This window comes from Equus caballus, chromosome 31 (genome assembly GCF_041296265.1).
Source record: "Equus caballus isolate H_3958 breed thoroughbred chromosome 31, TB-T2T, whole genome shotgun sequence".
In the NCBI taxonomy this organism is placed as follows: Eukaryota; Metazoa; Chordata; class Mammalia; order Perissodactyla; family Equidae; genus Equus; species Equus caballus.
The window spans coordinates 9,331,543-9,352,881 of record NC_091714.1 but is presented as its reverse complement, the minus strand read 5'-3'; the positions used below and the strand labels follow the sequence as shown (position 1 = coordinate 9,352,881).

General features: G+C 43.9%; 1 long non-coding RNA gene across 1 annotated transcript; it reads right to left on the bottom strand.

Moving 5' to 3' along the window:
* Window positions 1-1,618: 1,618 nt before the first annotated feature.
* Window positions 1,619-13,425, bottom strand: LOC138921704 (uncharacterized). Its single transcript, XR_011434510.1, has 3 exons — window positions 12,550-13,425; window positions 6,231-6,403; window positions 1,619-5,667 (listed from the first exon to the last, which is right to left on the bottom strand). It is a non-coding gene; the product is annotated as an uncharacterized lncRNA (long non-coding RNA).
* Window positions 13,426-21,339: the final 7,914 nt, after the last annotated feature.

Sequence of the window (21,339 nt, the reverse complement as noted above, 5' to 3'; positions counted from 1 at the left end):
TCTGAAAATCTTTTATCTTTTAATTGGTGTGTTGAGCAAACTATGCCTGTGGGTCAAATCTGGCCAGCTGTGTATTTTTTTAAATAAAGTTTTATTGAAACACAGCCATGCCCACTCGTTTATGTCTTTTCTATGGCTACTTTTCCCTACAAAACCAGAATTGAGTAGTTGCAACAGAGACCAGATGACTGAGAAATCCCCAGATATTTATTGTCTGGCACTTTATTGAAAAAATTTGCTGAATCCTGGTTTAGATCATTTACATTTAATGTAGTTATTGATATATCTGGATTTAGGTTATTTTTTATTTTATTATTTCATTTCTGTTTGTTCCCTCTGTTTTACATTCATTTTCTCTTTTCTGCTTTGTTTTCAATTATTTATTTTTTAGTATTTCATTTTAATGTTCTATTGTGTTTTTAAATTATATCTCTGTACATATTTTTAGTGGTTGCTCCAAGGATTATAATAATGTGCATACTTAACATTTCACAGTCTAATTAGAACTAATATTTTATCACTTCAAGTGAAATGTAGAGATGTTACCACCATGTCGATCCCTTTACTTTTCCTCCTTTATGTTGGAATATCTGTTTACTTAGATATTCTTTAGTTTCTCTAAGAAATGTCTTACAGTTACAAGCATAGAGATTAGGTACCTTTTGTTGTTAGATTTATTCCTAGGTATTTGTATTTTTGATGCTATTATAAGTGGTAGCTACGTTTTTTCATTTTCAAATTTTTTGTTGTTGATATATGGAAATATGATTGATTTTTGTATATTGACCTTATGGCCAGTGACTTTGGTGAATTTGTTAATTCTGATAACTTGTTTATTTTTTCTATGTTTATAATCATGCCATCTGCAAATACAGTTTTACTCCTCCCTGTCTCGTCTTTGTAGCTTTCATTTTGTTTTCTTGCCTTACTGCAGTGTCAGGGCCTCCAGGACAATGGTGAATAGAGGTGGTGATGGTGGACACTCCTCAAAGGACGTGGAAGGATGAGGGGGCTTCCTCTCCACTGTGTTCTCTTCAATTCAGTACTGATTTTGTTTGGCATGCTCTAACGTGGGCCCTTGGAGGGACTGAGGGTACCTTGCTTATTTCTAAAGACATAATGCAGTCTTTTATAGGCTTCAGAGGCCAGAGGTATATAGATGCCCCTAAAATATATATGCCTTTGTTCAGATTAGAAGCAGACACTACTTTGGTCAGACCACTAAAAAAAGATGCTCTTTTCTCTGGACTGGTGTAGACCTGGCCATGACTCAGGGTTTGGTGAGCTGAGCATGAGCTGGATTTCAGCCTCTGTCCCCTTGGCTGGGCCTTTGTGCAGTGCACACATTGTACTCTGTTTGGAGAGGAAGTCAGGCCAGAGGACTGGAGAACACCATCAACCTGCCATGGGGAGGTGGGTCCCAGCTCATCAGTGTCAGCACTGGGAGCGGGGGTGGGGGGGGGCATCTTTTAATGCTTCTCAGGGTTTCTGGCTCCAAATCACTGACCTAAATCTCTGATATGCAACTGACATTAAATACCATACATTGCTTGTGAAATAATTTCAAATTCTGATAATTATGAGAGAAGAGTAGAGGATTATCATCACTCCTGTCTTGTGCTTCTTTGGTGTCCTCTTGCCTTCATCACTGTTACTTCCCACCTGCCTGTTTCTCCTAATTAGATCATACATCCATCAGCTTGGTCCATGTGAGAAGAATTTGAATGTACAGGGTCAGCTGCATGCGTAGAAGGCCACAGAGGCAGCAAGCTAGGTTTGGAGAATTAATCGGAGTTCTCAATTCCCTCGAGTATGGCCCATTAACCCTCTTCTGCTCTTATCTGATGCAATCCACCTGGGGACATGCATTCCCTCCTGTTTTTTGTTAAGGGTGTTTAAGAACTTTCTGTTATAAAATTACCTTGGAAGGAAAAACACATTAAGTGATTACCAGCTCTTAACACCATTCTGGGACTTCATTAACACATTATTGTGTATTTATCACTTAGCTTTCTGATGACCCAGCATACTTAAGTTTTGTTGGTGAGAGCAAGTGGAGAGGTATGAAGAACAAGAAACACTGCCAGGGAAGTTTCTTCATCTACAAAATGAAATTGTGTATACGAAATTTTCTTTTCCAACTCCAACATCCAGGATTCCCCGCGTTATCTGCAGAATAGTGGGAGGAAGGTAGGTGAGAAGCTAAGCAGGGATGTAACCTGATACTGTAGGGGTCCACCCACCACACCCTGGGCTCAGGAAAGGGAGGCCGTCCCATCTACAGTGCTCTCCTTCCCACAGGTCCCAGACATTCCACCCCCAGCCCAGTGGGACTTTTCTAGTCTATCTAAAGCCATGGCAGAGTGAGCCGGCATGGGGGAGAGGTGTTAATGTTGATGGCGGTGCCTGTCATGAGACATTGAAGACTCTCCCATTACCCTGGGCCAAGTGCCAGCCCTGCATCTGCGCATCATTTTTACAACTGTTGACTCTATCTTCTCTTGCAACGGGCTATGAGCTTCTTGAGCAGACGCTCTCTCTTGCCCATCTTTTCCATCTCTAGCTCTTTGCACGGGGACTGCCACATAGTAAGTGCTCAGCTGATGTTCAGTGAGTGAACGAATGGGAAGGGGCAGTGAATCAACATTCCCCAGGTTTATACATCAGCACCAACTTCCATTCGTCCCTCATTTGAACCCCTCATGTCCAACTAGGCACTAAAATCCAATGATTCTTATTTCGCAATGTCTGTTTTCCTGGTTGCCTCCTTAAGTCCTTTCTCTCCTGGGGAGTAGCATACAGCCTAGCTTCCTCATCACCAACTCTCCCTTCCTTATCCATCCTGTGCAGATCCGTCCATCTTCCTAAAGTACATTTTCAGCTTATCACTGGGCTGCTCAGAGCATTTGACTCCCTCTCACTTACAAGATATAATCCAAATTAATCAGCTCACTCTTTCATATCCTCCCATCCCATCCAGCCTGTCAATAAATGTATCTTGAGCGTCTATGTACACTCTGGGGAAAAAGAGCTCCACCTACATTCTCTGCTCTGGCCAGATGAGTTTCGTCATTTTCCTGCCTCTGAGCCCTTGCAGACTGTCTCCCTGCCTGTCCCAACTGCTTGCATCTTTCCAGAATTTAGTAAGCCCACCTCCCCCAGAGATGCCCCTTGGGCATCCCAGGCCACCTCAGACTGTCTCTTCAGTAGCACTTGTTCACCAGTCTGAGTGTAGAATGGGGTTGAATCAATGCTGACATGATTTTAAATTGTGTCAGCGACCCCCGGCCATTCCAAGCAGGAACAAGTAAGAGCAGTGACTGGAGTGGGAAGTGGAGTTGGGTCAGGGTCTTAGAGCAGCAGAATAGGGTGCAGCTCGTGTGGACTGATGTTAAAGGTGTTACGCAGGCTTCCCAGCCTACCAGTAACACATCTGTGCACCAGTTGATCCTTTCTGCAGAAATCTACAACCAGAGAATCTCACCTTAGATTCTGAGCCTCCTAAGGGCTCTGAGCTCTAAGTGCTTTTAAACTCAATCTGAAAGAGTCTACAGAGCCTTTCCTGGGAACAAGTGTTGAAAGGGAGGAGGAGCATGGAAAGCCCAGGCCCTGGTGGCCTGAGGTAACCCCCTCCCTCCTGCGCGGCCCTGTGCCCAGGATCCACCTTGTGTGTAGTGCTGGAGAGAATCCAGCGCATGCTGCCTAGATGTGTGCCAGGGCACATTCCCTTTCTTGGCTGCCTCTTTCATAATTTGTTATCAAGAAAAAAGATTCCCAACAAAATCATGTTTATTGCACAATCCTAAAGGTGATAAATTACCCAAGATGATCATAGACCAGGGTGGGTTGACCCAAGATCACCTAAGACCAGGGTGAATTGACCTAAGATCAAAAGTGAACAGGACCTGCTGGGAACTGGTGGGTATTGTGTACTTTCTACTATGGCGTGTAGTTTAAGTACTGTAAAGTACAAACAAAACACCCTCTTGCTCTTATTGCAAAATAATACACATTTGTTGTAAAAATAAAAAATGTAGAAACTACAGACAAGCAAAAAATAAAAATCATCCCTAACTCTATCATATTTGAGTGTGTGTTATTGTCTTTTATGTTCCTCCCGCCCTCCTTCCCTTCCTTCCTTTTCTTTCTTTCCTTCCTCCCATCCTTCCTTCCCTCCTTCCGTTCCTCTCCTCCTTCCTTTATACTTTTGCAATGGGAGATATTTAACTACTGTCTCTGCTTAGGAATTCCTTGAACTAGGTGCTTTCAGTATCTGTGCTCCCCACCTCTTACCTCCATTCCCCTCCTCTCCTTGGGCATATCCTTCTCTGCCTTTTTCATGCCCTAGGATGATTCAAGATGAGGTCATCCACATGGGTAGGGACAGAGACCAAGCCAAGGCTCAGTGTAAAGATGGACATTGCCGATGACCTCAGGAAAGCCCTCACTGGACTCTAAAGGCAGGGCAGCTGGGACAGCCCTGGGCTCCGCTCAGGCAGGAATGTGGACTGGAAGAAGCTGGAGACCCCTGAGTGTTAGCTCTGCTGCCACTCAGATGACTCCTTTGTCCTACGCTCTCCAGACAGCCAACACATGACCGACCATCTGCTCCAGTATGATGGTAGTGGTGTTTGGGGGCAGAAAGATTTTAGTTTTTATGAGATTTAACATGCAGACAATAAAGTACATGAACAACACTCATCTTAAGTTCCTAGCTCAATAAAGTTTTACATTTGTGGGCACCTGTGTGACTACATCCAAGCTCAAGATATAAAACGTTTCCAGCACCCTAGAAGTTTTGCTTGTGTTCCTTCCCAGTGAATATTCATTCTTCCTCCTCCTATACATGTAAAGGTAAACACCATTTTGGTTTATTTCAACATGTAGTTTTTTATGTCTGGCTTCTTCAAAATAATGTCCGTGAGATTCATCCGTATTCTTTGTTAATATTTTGACAATATTATCAACCTCTTATTTGACCAAAAATAAAATCTTCTTGTGTACATTGTTTATAACTGATCTTTTCATTCAATATGTTGGCAAGTTTCTCTTGTCATTAGCATTCTACTACAGGTTTTTAAAAGTCTGGATAATGTTCTATATTATGTATGTGCCATAATGTATTTGACCAGACCTTAGTTGTTGAACATGAGATCATTTTCTTTTTTAAAAAATACAGGGGCTATCCCAGTGGCGCAGCGGTTAAGTGCACACCTTCTGCTTCTCAGCGGCCCGGTGTTTGCCGGTTCGGATCCTGGGTGCAGACATGGCACTGATCGGCAAAAGCCATGCTGTGGTAGGCGTCCCACGTATAAAGTAGAGGAAGATGGGCATGGATGTTAGCTCAGGGCCAGTCTTCCTCAGCAAAAGGAGGAGGACTGGCAGTGGTTAGCTCAGGGCTAATCTTCCTCAAAAAAAAAAAAAAATTCATTGAACATTCTTGTAAATAAATCTTTGTGCACATCCGTAATTATTCCTTTAGGATAAACTCTTGGAAGGAGAATCACCAGGTCAAAGGTCATACACGTTCTTAAAGCTTGGTTTTACAGAAAGGTTGTACTAATTTTATATCATCAGCAACAGTGAATGAGCGTCTGTTCCCTTAAATCTTTACCATTACTGGGTATTATATTTTGAATATTTGCCAATGTAATAGATGAAATGTATCTGAAAAAATAATAAAAAATGTTTAAAAGGTATCATTTTAATTTGCATTTCTTCAATTACAAATATGGTCAAATCCTTTTACATATCTTTATTCCTCACTTTTGTTTAGACTGCTGATGTCTGTGTCAGGTAGGACTCAGTTGTAGGTAACAGAAACCACTCCTATTTTAGGGAGAAAGCTTTGACAAAGGGAATTTGCTTCTCACAAAATCTCTGCAAGAGCTGGCAGAGGGGGACGTGCTGGGCTTCCAAGAATGACTCTGAGAACAGCAGCGGCGCTGGCGCCCAGGAGCCTGCTGCTCTTGCTGCAGTCGGCTTCACTCTAGACGTTGGGCAACTGCTGCCACAGCTGTTGACCCTTGAGCTGAGCCAGATCTGCCAGAGCTTCACCAGCAAAAACTGATGCCCTGTGCCCCGCTGCCAAGACACACCATGCTGTTAACTAGACTAGAACCTCTGCTAATCCTACCACCGGAACAAACAACTACACCGTGAAAACAACCCAAATACAAATACCTAGAAATGCCAGGTTAAATGTAACAAACATCCTTTTAAATACTCACTTGAGGTCAGAAGGTCAAGGAAATTCCCAGAGGTCACAAGTGGAAAGAGAGCTGGAAATTGGAGTTGTCAGCAAATGCTGAAGTTACCGCCATGCTGGGGGTATTTGCCAATCTGGTAATCTACATGCTTGGATAGCCCTGTGGGCTCCGTAGACCATGCTCTGGAGAGACACCTGCAAGTTAGGGAGGTGAAACTGAGAACTCCGCCTGGTTCCAAGGCCCTCAAAGGGCTGCATCCTCTGGGAAAGAATGGACTGAATAAAAGGAAAAAAAAAAAAATTGGACCTTTAACAAAGAAAAATAACAAGAAAATTTGTCTTTGCTCATGCTCTGAGTGGGGTAAAATGGCTTGCAAGCGTTTGTAACTACATATCTCTACTTGCGTGGTTTTGGAGTTTGAGGTTTGAATCTATAGTGAGTGATCCGAGAAGTTAATTTTATGATCCTGAGTTGGCATCAATTCTGGACACCGGACCGAAGCAATGCAGATCTTTCTGGAGGGACATAGTCTCAACCTCGGCCTCATAGGATTCCCGCAGATAAACCCCAGCTGAACTTAAGCTCTCATTCCAAAATTTAAAAACACGTGAAGAAACAAGTCCCCATAAATTAGAGTTAGCAAAAACTCCTAAGAAGTTAAGATACTGGGTTTATCAAATGCAGAATATAAAATAAATATGCCTAAAATATTTGGTTAAATTTAAAAATATACAGAAGAAAGGAATAAGAGAGATTATGTAATATAATCATATAATATGCATACAAAAAGTGCCAAATTAAACGTATATAGCCTGATGAATTTTCACAGTCTGAACACATCTGTGTAACCAACACCCATAATAAGAAACAGAACATTACCAGTACCCCAAATGGCACCACTCGTCAGGCCATGCTGAGGCGGCGTCCCACATGCCACAACTAGAAGGACCCACAACTAAGAATATACAACTATGTATCGGGGGGCTTTGTGGAGAAAAAGGAAAAAATAAAATCTTTTTAAAAAAAAAAGTGAGCAATTACTACCAACAGATCCTCATATAAAGATCTTCTAAAGGAAATAATTCATATAGAAGGAAAATAATTCCAGAAGGAAGTTCAGAAATGCAATAAGGAAAACTGAGCAAAGGAATGGGTAAATGTATGTGAAAATGTTCACCAACCTAAATCTAATAATAATAATAATAATAATAATAATATCTGATTTGGGGGTTAAAAAACAAAATTAAAATCCTGGATCACAAAAACATGTAAGATGGGAAAGGGAAAATTACAGTTAAAATATTTTAAGGTCTTCATATTTTTAGGAAGAATAGTAAAGATAATTATTAATTTTATACTTTGTTAATTATGAATGTTAAAAATCAAAGGCTAACCACTAAAAGAATAGAATTAGTGCAGTATTTCTTGAAGTGTGCTCCCTGGACCAGCATTATTAGCATTATCGGGGAATTTTTTAGAAATGCAAATTCTTGGGCTCTATTCCAGAAATCTAAATCAGAAACTCTGCCAATCTGTTTTTTTCTTTTTTTCTTTTTTTTTTGAGGAAGATTAGCCCTGAGCTAACTGCTGCCAATCCTCTTTTTGCTGAGGAAGATTAGCCCTGAGCTAACATCTGCTGCCAGTCCTCCTCCTTTTGCTGAGGAAGACTGGCCCTGAGCTAACATCCATGCCCATCTTCCTCTACTTTATGTGTGGGATGCCGACCACAGCTTGGCTTGCCAAGCAGTGCCATGTCCACACCCGGGATCCGAACCAGCAAACCCCCGGCCGCCAAAGCAGAACGTGCACACTTAACCGTGTGCCACCGGGCCGGCCCCTGCCAATCTGTGTTTTAACAAGCTCTGCAGGTGTTTCTGACGCCACTAAAATTTGAGAATCACAGAATTAAAGTATGTACATTTGAACTCAAAGGGAGGAAAAACAACTAAATAAAACCTTTCAATCAATCAATAAGACAAAGAAAGAGAAAAAAGTAGAAGCACAGAATAAGCAGGGTAAAAGGACAAAATAGGAAATAATTCCAAATACATCAACAACAATAATAGTGAATGTTGATCGACAGCACTTGCCCCTTAAGACAGATTTTCAGATTCATTTTTAACACATCTACCTGTATGCCGTCTACAAGAGACAACAAAAAGTTGAAAGTAAAAGAACGACAAAATAAATACCAGGCAAATAGGAAGACACACTTTCATAAAGATATCCATTCTCTCCAAATTGATCTATAAATTCAATTCCAACTCAAATCTAATCAAAGTCCCAACCAGGGTTTTCTTGGGTCTTGACAAGCTGATTTTACATTTCTGTAGAAAAGCAAAGAGCCAGAGTAACTAGGTTTGAAGAAGCACGACGTCTGGGATTATTCTACTAGGTATAACTATTTGTTATAAAGGCCTAATAATGCAGAGTGGTATTGGTGAAGACACGGACAAATAGATGAATGGTTTAGAGTGAAAAGCACAGAAAAATGCGCATGCATACATGGAAATTTGATAAACATCAGAGGGCATGGAAAATCAGAGAGGACAGAATGGTGTCCAGACAATTGGTTATTCAGATGGGAAAAAATCAGACTGAATCTTCACACTATAAACACAAATCAGTTCCAGGGTGGACTAAAGAGCTAAATAGCAAAGATAAAGCTTTAAGAAGAAAATAGTTATGAACTCGGAAAGATTTCTTACGAGTCACAAAAAGCATAAATAACAAGAGAAAGACTGATAATTTCACTCATAGTAAATTTAAAAACTTTGCATCAAAAGATGAGATTAAAGAGTAAAAAGATAAGCCGTTGACTCTGAGAAGGTATGTGCAACATATTTTACCCACAGGTAAATTAACCTTGAGGTTGCAGGAAGGTTAATATAGAAAATATATGAAGATCTAAGATTAATAGAAAAGACACACAACCTCATAGGAAGACAGGCACTTCACTGAAGGAGAAAACTAAATGGTAAATTAACATTAAAACAATTACTAGTAAAAGGAGCCAAGGGCATACAATGGAGAAAAGAAAGTGTTTTCAACAAATGGTGCTGGGAAAACTGGAAAGCCACATGTAAAAGAATGAAAATTGACCATTCTTTCTCACCATTCACCAAAATAAACTCAAAATGGATCAAAGACCTAAAGGTGAGACCTGAAACCATAAGGCTTCTAGAAGAAAATGTAGGCAGTACACTCTTTGACATCAGTATTAAAAGGATCTTTTCGGACACCATGTCTTCTCAGAGAAGGGAAACAATAGAAAGAATAAACAAATGGGACTTCATCAGACTAAAGAGCTTCTTCAAGGCAAATGAAAACAGGATTGAAACAAAAAAACAACCCACTAACTGGGAAAAAATATTTTCAAGTCATATATCTGACAAAGGCTTAATATCCATAATATATAAAGAACTCACACAACTCAACAACAAAAAAATCAAACAACCCGATTAAAAAATGGGCTGGAGACATGAACAGACATTTCTACAAAGAAGATATACAGATGGCCAATAGGCACACGAAAAGATGTTCATCATTGCTGATCATCAGGGAAATGCAAATCAAAACTACACTAAGATATCACCTTACACCCATTAGAATGACAAAAATATCTAAAACTAATAGTAACAAATGTTGGAGAGGTTGTGGAGAAAAAGGAACCCTCATATACTGCTGGTGGGAATGCAAACTGGTGCAGCCACTATGGAAAACAGTATGGAGATTCCTCAAAAAATTAAAAATAGAACTACCACACGACCCAGCTATCCCACTACTGGGTATCTACCCAAAGAGCTTGAAGTCAGAAATTCCAAAAGTCCCATGCACCCCAATGTTCATTGCAGCATTATTTACAATAGCCAAGACATGGAAGCAACCTAAGTGCCCATCAACAGATGAATGGATAAAGAAGATGTGGTACATATATACAATGGAATACTACTCAGCTGTAAAACAGAACAAAATCGTCCCATTTGCAACAACATGGATGGACCTTGAGGGAATTATGTTAAGTGAAATAAGCCAATTAGAGAAGGACAATCTCTGTATGACTCCACTCATATGAGGAATTTAAAAATGTAGACAAGAGAACAGATTAGTGGCTACCAGGGGAAACTGGGGGTGGAGGGGTGGGCACAAAGGGAGAAGTGGTGCACCTACAACACGACTGACAAACAATAATGTACTACTGAAATTTCACAAGATTGTAACCTATCACTAATTCAATAAAAAAATAATAATAATTAAAAAAATTACTAGTAATCAGGAAAATGAACATTAAAACCACAATGAAACATTTCGCACCCTTCAGATTGGTGAAAATTCAAAATCTAATGCTACCAACTATTGGTATGAATATGAAGCCGTTTGCACCATTGAGAGTGTAAGTTGGTACCCACTTGGTAGAACAATTTGGAAATATACATATGGTAAGATCCAGTAATCCTTTAGGTGTGTACTCTGGACACACCACCCTTGCACATGACAAGGAGACATGTATAGGAATACCTTAAGTATCATTCTTTTATAGTGGAATGGAAACAAATGTCCATGATCAGGAGAATGGGTAAATAGATTGTTGGCTATTCATATAAAGGAATACTAAATCGCAATGAAAATGAACAAACTTGAGTATGGTGGTCAACATGGATAGATCACACAAGGTTGAGTGGGAAATGTGAAGTGCAGAAGTATACATATGGTATACCAGTACTGATCTTAAAGTGGGGCCCCTGTGCTGGGTCCCCCTGTCTAGGAGTTCCTGTACTTCAGAGCACCTTTCTTGAAATTGCCTGCCTCCCCCTCCAGTGCCTGGGACCAGCTGGGGCTGGCTGCTGTCTGGGCAGTGTGTTCTGAACTTGGACAGACACCTGGATGGACCTGCTCTCCCTCCAGCCCCCTGCATAGCACGTTAGGTTGACCAGAAGCCCTGAGAAGCTCTGGCCTGTGCCTTCATGTGCCAAGCCTAGTTTCCAGAAAAGATTGTGAACTGTCAGCTCCTGCTGGCTGCTATGGTTTTCCTTTCATGGCATAGAATAGGACTGGGCTGCCAGTATGGTGCTGACACAGTATTTTGGGCAACAGAGACTCCACAAAAAAATACTCGCCTAGGAACCAACCCATACACCTTTGGGCAGCCCTGCAGTCTTACATTCATATGAAGCTTTAAATGTACATAATAATACCTAAATAGAGTTTAGTAATTGTGGGAGACTGGAATTGGCCACCCCAAGATGCGTCTATTTGGCATGAAGATTATTTTGGGCTGGTTCCTTTTAAGAAACTGCAGACAGGGGAGAAGCTCTGAAGAGTAGAAGTTACAGCTTGTAAGAGACATTTCCATTTGTAAGGGAAATCATCTGTAAAGGTGTCTCCCCCTCTGTACCAGGAAGAGGGGGATGACCTTATCTCTAGAAACTCTTATCAATGCGGAAGGCAAGGACTTAAATCTGCATAATAATCTAATCATGTTTACTGTGCTTTTCTGGTAATCTCACCTGACTCCCCCACCACCAACATCCTCCTTTGTCTTTAGCTAAAGATGATATTTAAGGTAACAGCTCAGCTATTTTGGTGAGTTGCTCAGTTTTCCTGGGTTTCGCCCATGTATACATGTTATAAAGCTGTGTTTGATTTTCTCCTGTTATTCTGTCTCAGGTCAATTTCTTTCTTTCTTTTCTTTTTTTTTTTTTTTTAAGGAAGATTAGCCCTGAGCTAACATCCGCCACCAATCCTCCTCTTTTTTCTGAGGAAGACTGACCCTTAGCCCATCTTCCTCTACTTTATATGTGGGACACCTGCCACAGTGTGGCTTGACAAGTGGTGCATAGGTCCGCACCCAGGATCCAAACTGAAAGCCCTGGGCCGGTGAAGTGGAACATAGGAACTTAACCACTGCGCCACCAGGCGAGCCCCATCGTGTCAATTTAATTCGCAGCCCAGCCAGAAGAACCTAGAGACTGTAGAGGATTGGTCTTCCTCCCCTACATAATATATGCACAGTTAGTAGAAGAGGTCCATGGAAATGAGGACACTCAATTCAAAGATAGGAGTTGCTTCTTGAAGGGAGGGAAGGGAATTAGATTAGGGTTAGGGCCACCCTGGGAACTATTCGTGAAATGTTTTATTTCTTAAACTGAGAGGTGGGGAATAACAGGTGTTGATTGTATTACTTTTTATGCCTTTGAGTATGTTTGAAATATTTATTTTTTAAAAAAAATGAAGAAAGAAAAGAAAAGCCATTTGAGGCCCCCCTGCCTTTGTCGGGCCTCGCGGGTGGGGTGGCTGAACTGCTCTGGTCCCTGGGACAGCCACCCTGTTGGATCTTTACCTTCTCCCCTGAGAAGATGCCCCTCCTCTGCCTGTTGCCTCCGTCTCAGCAGTCGAGTGTGTAAACAGATCCTTGTGTGGCTCATCAGTGCTCTTGTTAGTCCCTTCCCCAGCAAATACTTGTTAAACACTTAAATCTTCCAAATGGAAAAAAAAAAAAAATTCCACGGTAAAGCTAAGTGTGAAAGTCATCCAAAATTCTGAGTCTTGGGCAAGACTGTTGAAAAATCGTTCCCCACTGAAACTTAATGGACTACGTTCAATCACAGGGAACTTCCACTGCTTTGATACGGATCTTAAATATTTAGATGTAGGTAGTAATCATGTGACGATCCTTTCCAGTCTCCTGTGAAATCTCTGGAGATAAATAAACCACACTGGGAAATGGTCCCCTTGCTCAGTTCCCTTCTGGAAGTGACGCCTCCCTGTATTGTAAACATCTTCTCCTCTGTGTGGTTTCAGTTCCAAGCCAAACCAGTTGGGCCGCATGCTTTCCTACCTTTCCACAGACTGATCCCGAATCTACTCGCCAGGTCTTTAAAATTCATTTGATTCTTTCTTTACTTAAAGGCCTCTTTCTTTTGAAAGCCTTTGAGTGAATCATGAAATTAACATCTAAAAAGGTTTAGCAGCAACGGAGCCCAGGAAGGCTGGGGGGCGTTTGACCCACCACTCCAGAGCTGTGCGTCGGGAGAGCAGTTTGCCTAGGGAAGGGGGTTTCGAGCATGAAAAGCAGCGGCCACGGAGACGTGGAGGTACCCAGGCTGGGCGGCAGTAGCACCCCCGGCCTGTGCCCCAAACGCCCGCCTCCTCCTCTCGGTCCGCAACTTTCCCCGACGATTCTCACGGACAGCTGATTAGAGAACAACCTCCCTCCTTTGTGTTCAATCCTTTCTCCAGCTCAATGCTCAGAAAACGTTTAAGAAAAAGAATGAAGGAAGCCTATTTTAAGCTACTTTCACTTCCCTAAATTTTTGATTGCTTCAGTTAGGTGTAAAATACCTTTGAATTTTCATTTTCAATTCTATTTCACCCTTGTTCCGTAAAATGTGAGACTGTAGACATTTTCTTTTTACTGAAAAAGAAAAGATTGGCTTTAGGACTCACTTTCAAAGTGTTTGATTGATTCGAGCTTCGTTTAGTATTCAAGAACACTGCTGGCAGGTTTTCCACTTTTTTTTTGTTTTTGTCCTAGATTTTTCTTTTTTTTTTCTCTTTTTTTTTTTTTTTTCTGCTTTATCTCTCCAACTCCCCTCCCTCCCGCCCCCAGTACATAGTTGTATATCTTAGTTGCAGGTCCTTCTAGTTGTGGATCATGGGATGCCGCCTCAACGTGGCCTGATGAGCAGTGCCATGTCTGCACCCAGGATCCAAACCCTGGGCCGCTGCAGAGCGCGCGAACTTAACCACTCGGCCACGGAGCCGGCCCCTATCCTAGATTTTTCTTTACCTCTTTTGTCTCCTATATCTTTCTAGCTCTGTGGACTTCTTTGAGGAGAAGAGGGCTATGAGGATTGAAGAAAGAAAGAGAATCTCCTCTCCACTGATATGTCATTATCATGACTTCTGATTGAATTTCTTGCTAAAAATTGAACATATAGATAGTCTATATATATATAGAATTTCTTGCTGTTTTCCCCCCAGGAAAAATCTGAGCATGTCTCTACCCTTAGAAATTCGGGTAGCCCGACGGTGGGGGAAAAAGAGAATAAATCACGTTTCTCCTTTCCCTGACTTTCTTATGTATCCTGGTCTCTATAAGACTAATGCCCCAAATTGCAGCTTGCTTTGGAAGTGCAGGAGCTGGACAGAGAGGAGCTAGCCTCTTGTGAGGGCTCTCGAAAGCAAATTGCTGTCCATCTTTGTGTGCGCATTTTGTTAATAACGGCTGCTTTCTAAAGACAAACAAACACACTTCAGGTCAAGGGTCTGGGAGCTGGGATTTGTAAACGTGAAAGATGTTTCAAAGGCAAAAACGCATCGCTCACACGGTGCATTTGTGGAGAATGTCCTCAGTGGACGGACGGAAGCCTTTAGAAGCAATGCAGAGAGCTGGTTACTGCAGTTAGTGGAACATCAGCGAACCTGATGATGGTCACAGGACATTCTTTGTTCATGTGTAGGGTTGCCACACGTGGCTGACCAGATTAGACTTGCAAATGTACTTCCAACACATTGGTGACCCGGAAGGCGACCTCAGATGTATGATCCGGGTAGGTGTTATTCTGGCAATGCAGTTGATGCTCAGGAGAAGGGGGCAGAGTTGGAATGGGATGGTCCAAGCCACGGAGAGCCTGCTGCATGTTGTGGGCTGGTGACCTTTGGACTGGGCTCCTGGTGCCTTTCAACTCTCCTCTATTTGGCCTAATGGTGAAATTACATGTTGAAGGGGTTTGTTAACGTTGATCTTTATTCCACAGACCAGCTTCTCGGAAAAGGTGTCTCTGCCCTCCCCATCTATACTTCCTCATCATCCATTCCTTCCTCATCACCCTGCAGTGTGGCTTCTGCCCTCTCTGCTCCACTGAAAGTTCTCCTCCTCCACTGCCGTCCTTGTGGCTGGTTCCAAGGCCTTCTCCAGCCAGAGCCTTCAGCAGGTTTGTGCGTCTGCTCACTCCCTTCTTTCAACTCTGTTCCTTGGCTGTGGGAACACACTCACTTGGAGCTTTTCTTTTTGTCTCTCTGGCTTCTAATTTTTCCATCTCCTTTGTCCTTTCGTCAAGGGTTGGCATTCCCAGACTCCCGGGCTCCAGAGTCACATCGCGTGGGTTCATATCCCAGCTCTCCATTCACTACTGTTGAAACCTGGGACAAGTCGCATAACTTGTCTTCTAACCTCAGGTCCCTTCCTGTGAGATGGGACTGTGGGGGATCAGAATTGGCCACCCCAAAATGTGTCTCTTTGGCATGAGGACTATTTTGGGCTGATTACTTTTAAAAACTGCAGACATGAGAGAAACTCTGAAAAGTAGAAGTTACCCTTTGTAAGAGGCATTTACGTTTGTAAGGGAAATCTCCATCTGTAAAGGTGTCTCCCTCTCTGTACCAGGAAGAAGGGGGATGACCTCATCTCTAGAAACTCTTATCAGTGCAGAAGGCAAGGACTTAAATCTGCATAATAACCTTACTCTTGTTTACTGTGCTTTTCCCATCACTGACTCCCCCACCGCCAACATCCTCCTTTGTCTTCAGCTGAGGATGGTATTTAAGGTGAGAGCTTCCACCATTTTGGTGAGTTGCTCAGTTTTCCTGGGTCTCTCCCATGTATACCTGCTATAAAGCTTTGTTTAATTTTCTCCTGTGATTCTCATGTGAGTTTAATTTGTAGCCTGGCCAGAAGGACCCAGAATGGGTAGAGGAAATGTCTTCCTCCCCTACAGGATCATATAGCACCTTCTTCATTTTGGAGAAGATTAAAGAAGACAATACTTACAAAATGCCTTACACAAGTCTTTTATGGAGTAGGAACGTAATAAACGCTAGTGTTATTGTTATTTCTTTCTTATTCTACCCGCTCCTCCATCCATTACAAACAATGCCTTAACCACCTCCCTGCTCTGAGAGGTTGACCTCCAGCCTAGCCCTTCCTCCTGACTCCCACCATAGCCTGCTGCATGCCGCCAGCACCCTGAAGCTTCCCGAGCAGGTCTGTGAACATTGATGGAGATTCAACACTGTTCAATCAAAGGAACAATGCAGGTCATGGTCCTGTCCTTTGCTCCCTGTACAGAGGCGCTGGGGTGAGCTCTCATGCTGGGTGTGCATCTGGTGCCCACAAAAGGGGACCTGTTCCTATTTCAGCTTTCCCTCGAAGTTCAGATACATTGGAAAACTCCCTTCCTAGTACCTTTAGGACTGCATCATTCTGGTTAAGGGAACGCGATGGATGTTGGGAGGTTCCCCAACCACCTTTGAATTGCATGCATTCTCATCTTTTCCTGTAACGTGTGATACAACTGTTACCAGCCACAAACAGGTTCTTTTACCTCCCACACAAGAGAAAGACCAAAATAAAAACGGGAACTCCCACCTCCTCATCTGGCTGCCTTTCAACAAAACTCTTTCCTTGCCTCTTTCCTCAAAGGAAAGAAGGTAGGGGATTTTCTTTGAGGTTTTAGGTAGAGGAGGGGGAGCCTGTGGCCTTGCTGGGTGGCGCTTTCCCACCAACCTGCGTTTGGCCTTGTGAGGCTGCTTTCAGGAAGGGACATGGCCGGGTAAGGGAAGCCGCAGGTGAGTGTCCTTGGTTGTCTGCTGCCATGGTGGATGGTGGATTCTGGTGCCAGGAAGCTGAGGAGTTGGGGTCTGGAAAGTTTCATCTTCTTGATATTCTCTGGACATCAGTTTCCCTGTAATAAGACTTCAGGGGCCGACCCTGTGGCCAAGTGGTTAAGTTTGCACGATCTGCTTCAGCGTCCCAGGGTTTGCTGGTTTGGTTCTTGGGCGCAGACCTACACACTACTCGTCAAGCCATGCTGTGGTGGCATCCCACAGAGAAGAACCAGAATGACCTATAGCTAGGATCTACAACTATGTACTGGGGCTTTGGGGAGGAAAAAAGAAAAAGAGGAAGACGATTGGCAACAGATGTTAGCTCAGGGCCAATCTTCCTCACCAAAAAGCATAAAACAAAAACAAAAACAAAAAAACCCAGAAAACCAAACTTCAAAGGACCCCTAACTAGCCAAAATGTTAGCCTGAGGCCACCTGGGCTCTAAGAATTTGTAACATCTATTTTCCCTGTGAAGTTCACGGATACAAAGGTTTAAAAAAAGGCTATTTACATATGAATGTAACTTAGAGAAGCAGGGGAAGGGGCCCAGTGCTTTTGGTTTTAACCACGTACAATGCTGGGTTTAATGTAGGGGAACTGATGTCAGGGCCGGCATCACAACCTCCTACCTTCAGTTCTTGGGCTGTGATATAACACCTGTGCTGGTTGCGTGCCCTTGGTGGACAGAGGCAGAGCCCATCTCCTGTCCCCTGTCCCTTCAAGGCTAGGTCTCTTCTTTCTGCTGTTAGGATGGACCATTAATGCTGTAGGTCACGTGTAGCGCTGCCTGTACAAACCCACACCCTGCTGTTCTTGGCGTTTGCCCTACTTTTCACATTCTCGTCCTTGAATCGCGGGAGAAAGGGCAGGTGTTCCGCGGACATCGCCAGCTGGTGACAGTCATTCTGGTCTTCCAGGGAGACAGCTGGCTATGAGGACAGGAGGCGTGTGACAGGATTCTCTCCCTGCCCGAACTCTAGTCACGCTCCTCTGAGCTCTTTTTCGCTAGGCCTTGCCCTTGGGCATGACCTTAAGTCAGCTTAGCCAGAATCCCCCACCCTCAACCTCCGATCACCTTCGTTTCTGACCAGGTCCCTCCCCCCCAGGCCCCCAGGTGACTGATATTTGATCCCCGACCTGCCTTCAGCAAGCATCCTGTGAGGTGGGTTTAGCTGGAATCTCCCTCCCCCGTGAGGTTTCCTCCTAGTGATTTTGCATCCGCTGGCCCCACCCTGCATCTTGATTCCCACTCTTCTTCCTTGTGTCTGGAGTGGAACCCAGTCTCTCTCCCCTACTGCAAAACCTCATCGCGGTGAGCCCCGCGCCTGTTGCAACTTCTCCTGGATAGAGTCCGCCTTACCATTTCAACAAGTATCCGAATGATTTTTTCTTTAACACGTGGATGGATTGGTTGCTGTGTGCCAAGTGTAAGTGGAAAGCGTGTGGTTGCTGGTGTTCAGCTTCTCCTGTGCCTTGCCATCAGAGAGGAGTTATATGTACAGGTAAATGACAGGGTAAGCTATTGAAATGTTAGGTTTTGACTTGTTCTTTGAGAAATCCGAAAGAATGAAAAGGTAACTGTTCTTTTTCTCATTTCCAGAAAGGCAGCCAAAGCTTTATGTCCTAAGGCCCAGATCAAGGACTGCAAAATTCAATTCTCACAGCAGGAAACGTAAGTCCATGATGTGGCCCTAGTGCAAAATTAGGGAGTAGTGGAGACTGCGGCAAAGAGGAGAACGCATGTCCCCTCTGTCATCAGCTCTAACCGGCTATGCCATATGGGAATGAGGGCCTGGCGTTGTCAGAGCACCTGATTTTTTTTTTTTTAAGATTTTATTTTTTTCCTTTTTCTCCCCAAAGCCCCCCCCCCCCCCGGTACATAGTTGTATATTCTTCGTTGCGGGTCCTTCTAGTTGTGGCATGTGGGACGCTGCCTCAGCGTGGTTTGATGAGCAGTGCCGTGTCCGTGCCCAGGATTCGAACCAACGAAACACTGGGCCGCCTGCAGCAGAGCGCGTGAACTTAATCACTCGGCCACGGGGCCAGCCCCCAGAGCACCTGATTTTTAAATAGAAGATAGGAAGCTTGGTTTTTATGTGAAAATTCTAGACTTTTTAAAGTGTTGCAAGTAATAAAAACAAAGTTGTCGCCAAAACAACTCAGAATTTGGCCTTCAGGTGTCAGTTTGTAATATCTGGGCTAGAGTCTTGTTACCTTTCTGGTTGGGGGAGGGCAGTTATGAGGCCAAAATGGCCCCCACGCTCCATCCACCACCACAGAGAGGGAGGAGGCTGCTGTTTAGACAGAAAGAGGGGAGTGGTGCAATCTGGAGAGGGAGAGGACGTTGGAGTTTAGGCCTTGGGGGTTTCCATGGCGTTGAGGTGCAGATCTGTGCCCTGGGCACCCGCAATGTTTTGGTGGGGAGTTGTGTGCCCTCGGGGAGTAGCCAGCCCAGCCCGGAAGCCGTGGCTTGAATCTTCAATGCTGAAGCTCAGCTGGGGAGAAGTGTGCAAGCCACCTGCATGAGGACCACGTGGGTCACGGTCCGCAGGTCCTTTCCCTGGTTCTCTGGACTGCTGAGGCCCAGGAGGTCCTGTGGCAGCCCGGGGGGCTCATAGAAAGAGCAATTCCCAAAGCATGGCTCAGCCCAGATTTTCTGCCAGGTTGGTGGCTCAGGGCCAAGCCACATGTAATTGATTTAGAAAATAAAGAGATGCAAATGTATGCTGGGTATCTTTGCACGTCAGTACGTACGTGCGTGTTTAATATCTCCTGGGTGAGACCCAGTTTGGAAGCCCGAGAGTATGAAGATGTGGATGCCTTGGAGTCAAGGTTTTCCTATGCAGAGGTTTTCTCTTCCTCTTAAACTACCTGTAATTGTTATAGATCCTAGGGATTTGAGTTCCACATCGCTTCCTCCACTTGAGGCAGAATTAAGGAATCTGTGCAGGCGCCTCGTTTTCCTGGACACGCGTGTTGCTGACTGACTTACCCTCTAATATCTGAGCCACCAAGTGTTTATTGCTCTGTCATTTTCTGCTTCCTCTTCCCATGACTTAATCTCTCCTTAAGAACTTCGGATGTTTAAAGTGGACTTTAGCGATGTTTTCACACCACCTCTTTCGTTATCTGGAATTTAGAACTTTGGAAGGCGAGTTTGTTTTGTTATAGGGTTTTTATTCTTCTTAACCTCCTCTGCACACTCGGAACCTTTCATGACGGAAATAAATTTGCCATAACCTGTGGCCGTAATAAATGCTTCACACACGGTTCTCAAAACAGGCTGTTTATATGGAGAATAAACAAAGCCCAGGACACTGCGTCCCGCCCGGGAAACGAAAGGCACATTTCCCATCAGAAGGCAGATCCCTCATTTGCAAAGGCTGCCTGCGTGGTTCTTGAATGATAATTCCAGCTGTTTGAACGCAGGGCCCTGGAAAGCTTCATTGGAAAGAAATTCTCGGGCGTAGCCTCTTAGCGGTTGGGTTTGCTCTCCTCAGATGTAGCAATTAAATAAAGGCCAAGAACGCTTCACTTTTCTTCAATTCTGAGTTTCCAAGGTTGCATCAGTGTGCTCGTGTTTGCTGCTGCATCTTAGTAATCCATCAGGCCAGGACGGGAGATCGTGTTAAAGTGAGCCCTTGGCACTTCCATTCGGCCTTCCTTTCTTGATCGCTTCCTGGTAGCCTTGACTTTTCAGCTCAATTTATAACTTATTTGACATAAAATATTGTCAGCGAGTCTAATGGAAAATTCCGCTAAAGGAGGAAACACCATCTCCAATATGGAACGGTTAGCTATTAATTGAAGCTGGCGCCTGCCCTTAGAACTCCTTTCTTCAATAATGCTTGCAACAGATCAAGGTTAGCGTCGTATGCCCAGTGGAGGCTGCTTCTCCAGGCATTTTGGGGACAACCTGGCCTCTTTCTCAACACCTGTATTGAGTGTCATCCAAGTGAATTGCTTTTTTCTCCTTCCCGTGTATTTTTTATAGGGTTTTACCTCTTTTTGTTTTTTAAAGATTGGTGCCTGAGCTAACAACTGTTGCCAATCTTCTTTTTTTTTTTTTCCTGGTTTTTCTCCTCAAATCCCCCCAGTACATAGTTGCATGTTTTTTTTTACTTGTGGGTTCTTCTAGTTGTGGCATGTGGGATGCCGCCTCAGCATGGCCTGATGAGCGGTGCCATGTCCGTGCCCAGGATCCAAACCAGGGAAACCCTGGGCCGCCGAAGCAGAGCGCTGGAACTCAACCACTTGGCCACGGCGTGCTGCCGGCCCCAGGGTTTTACCTCTTAGAGGTCCAAGCGTCGGGCTGGCTACTGAATCCAGAGGTGATGGCCTAACGTCCCAAGTCCCTCGCACAGACCACAGGGGTGGCCCTAGGACTCCAGGCGGGGACCTGGCAGTGACGTGTCTCACCAAGATGTCACCTGGGACTCCCACCATGTGAGTGAGAAATGGGAGGGAGGTGTGACATGATGGGGAGGGAGTCAGAGAGGACGACTCCCCAAAACGAAGGGT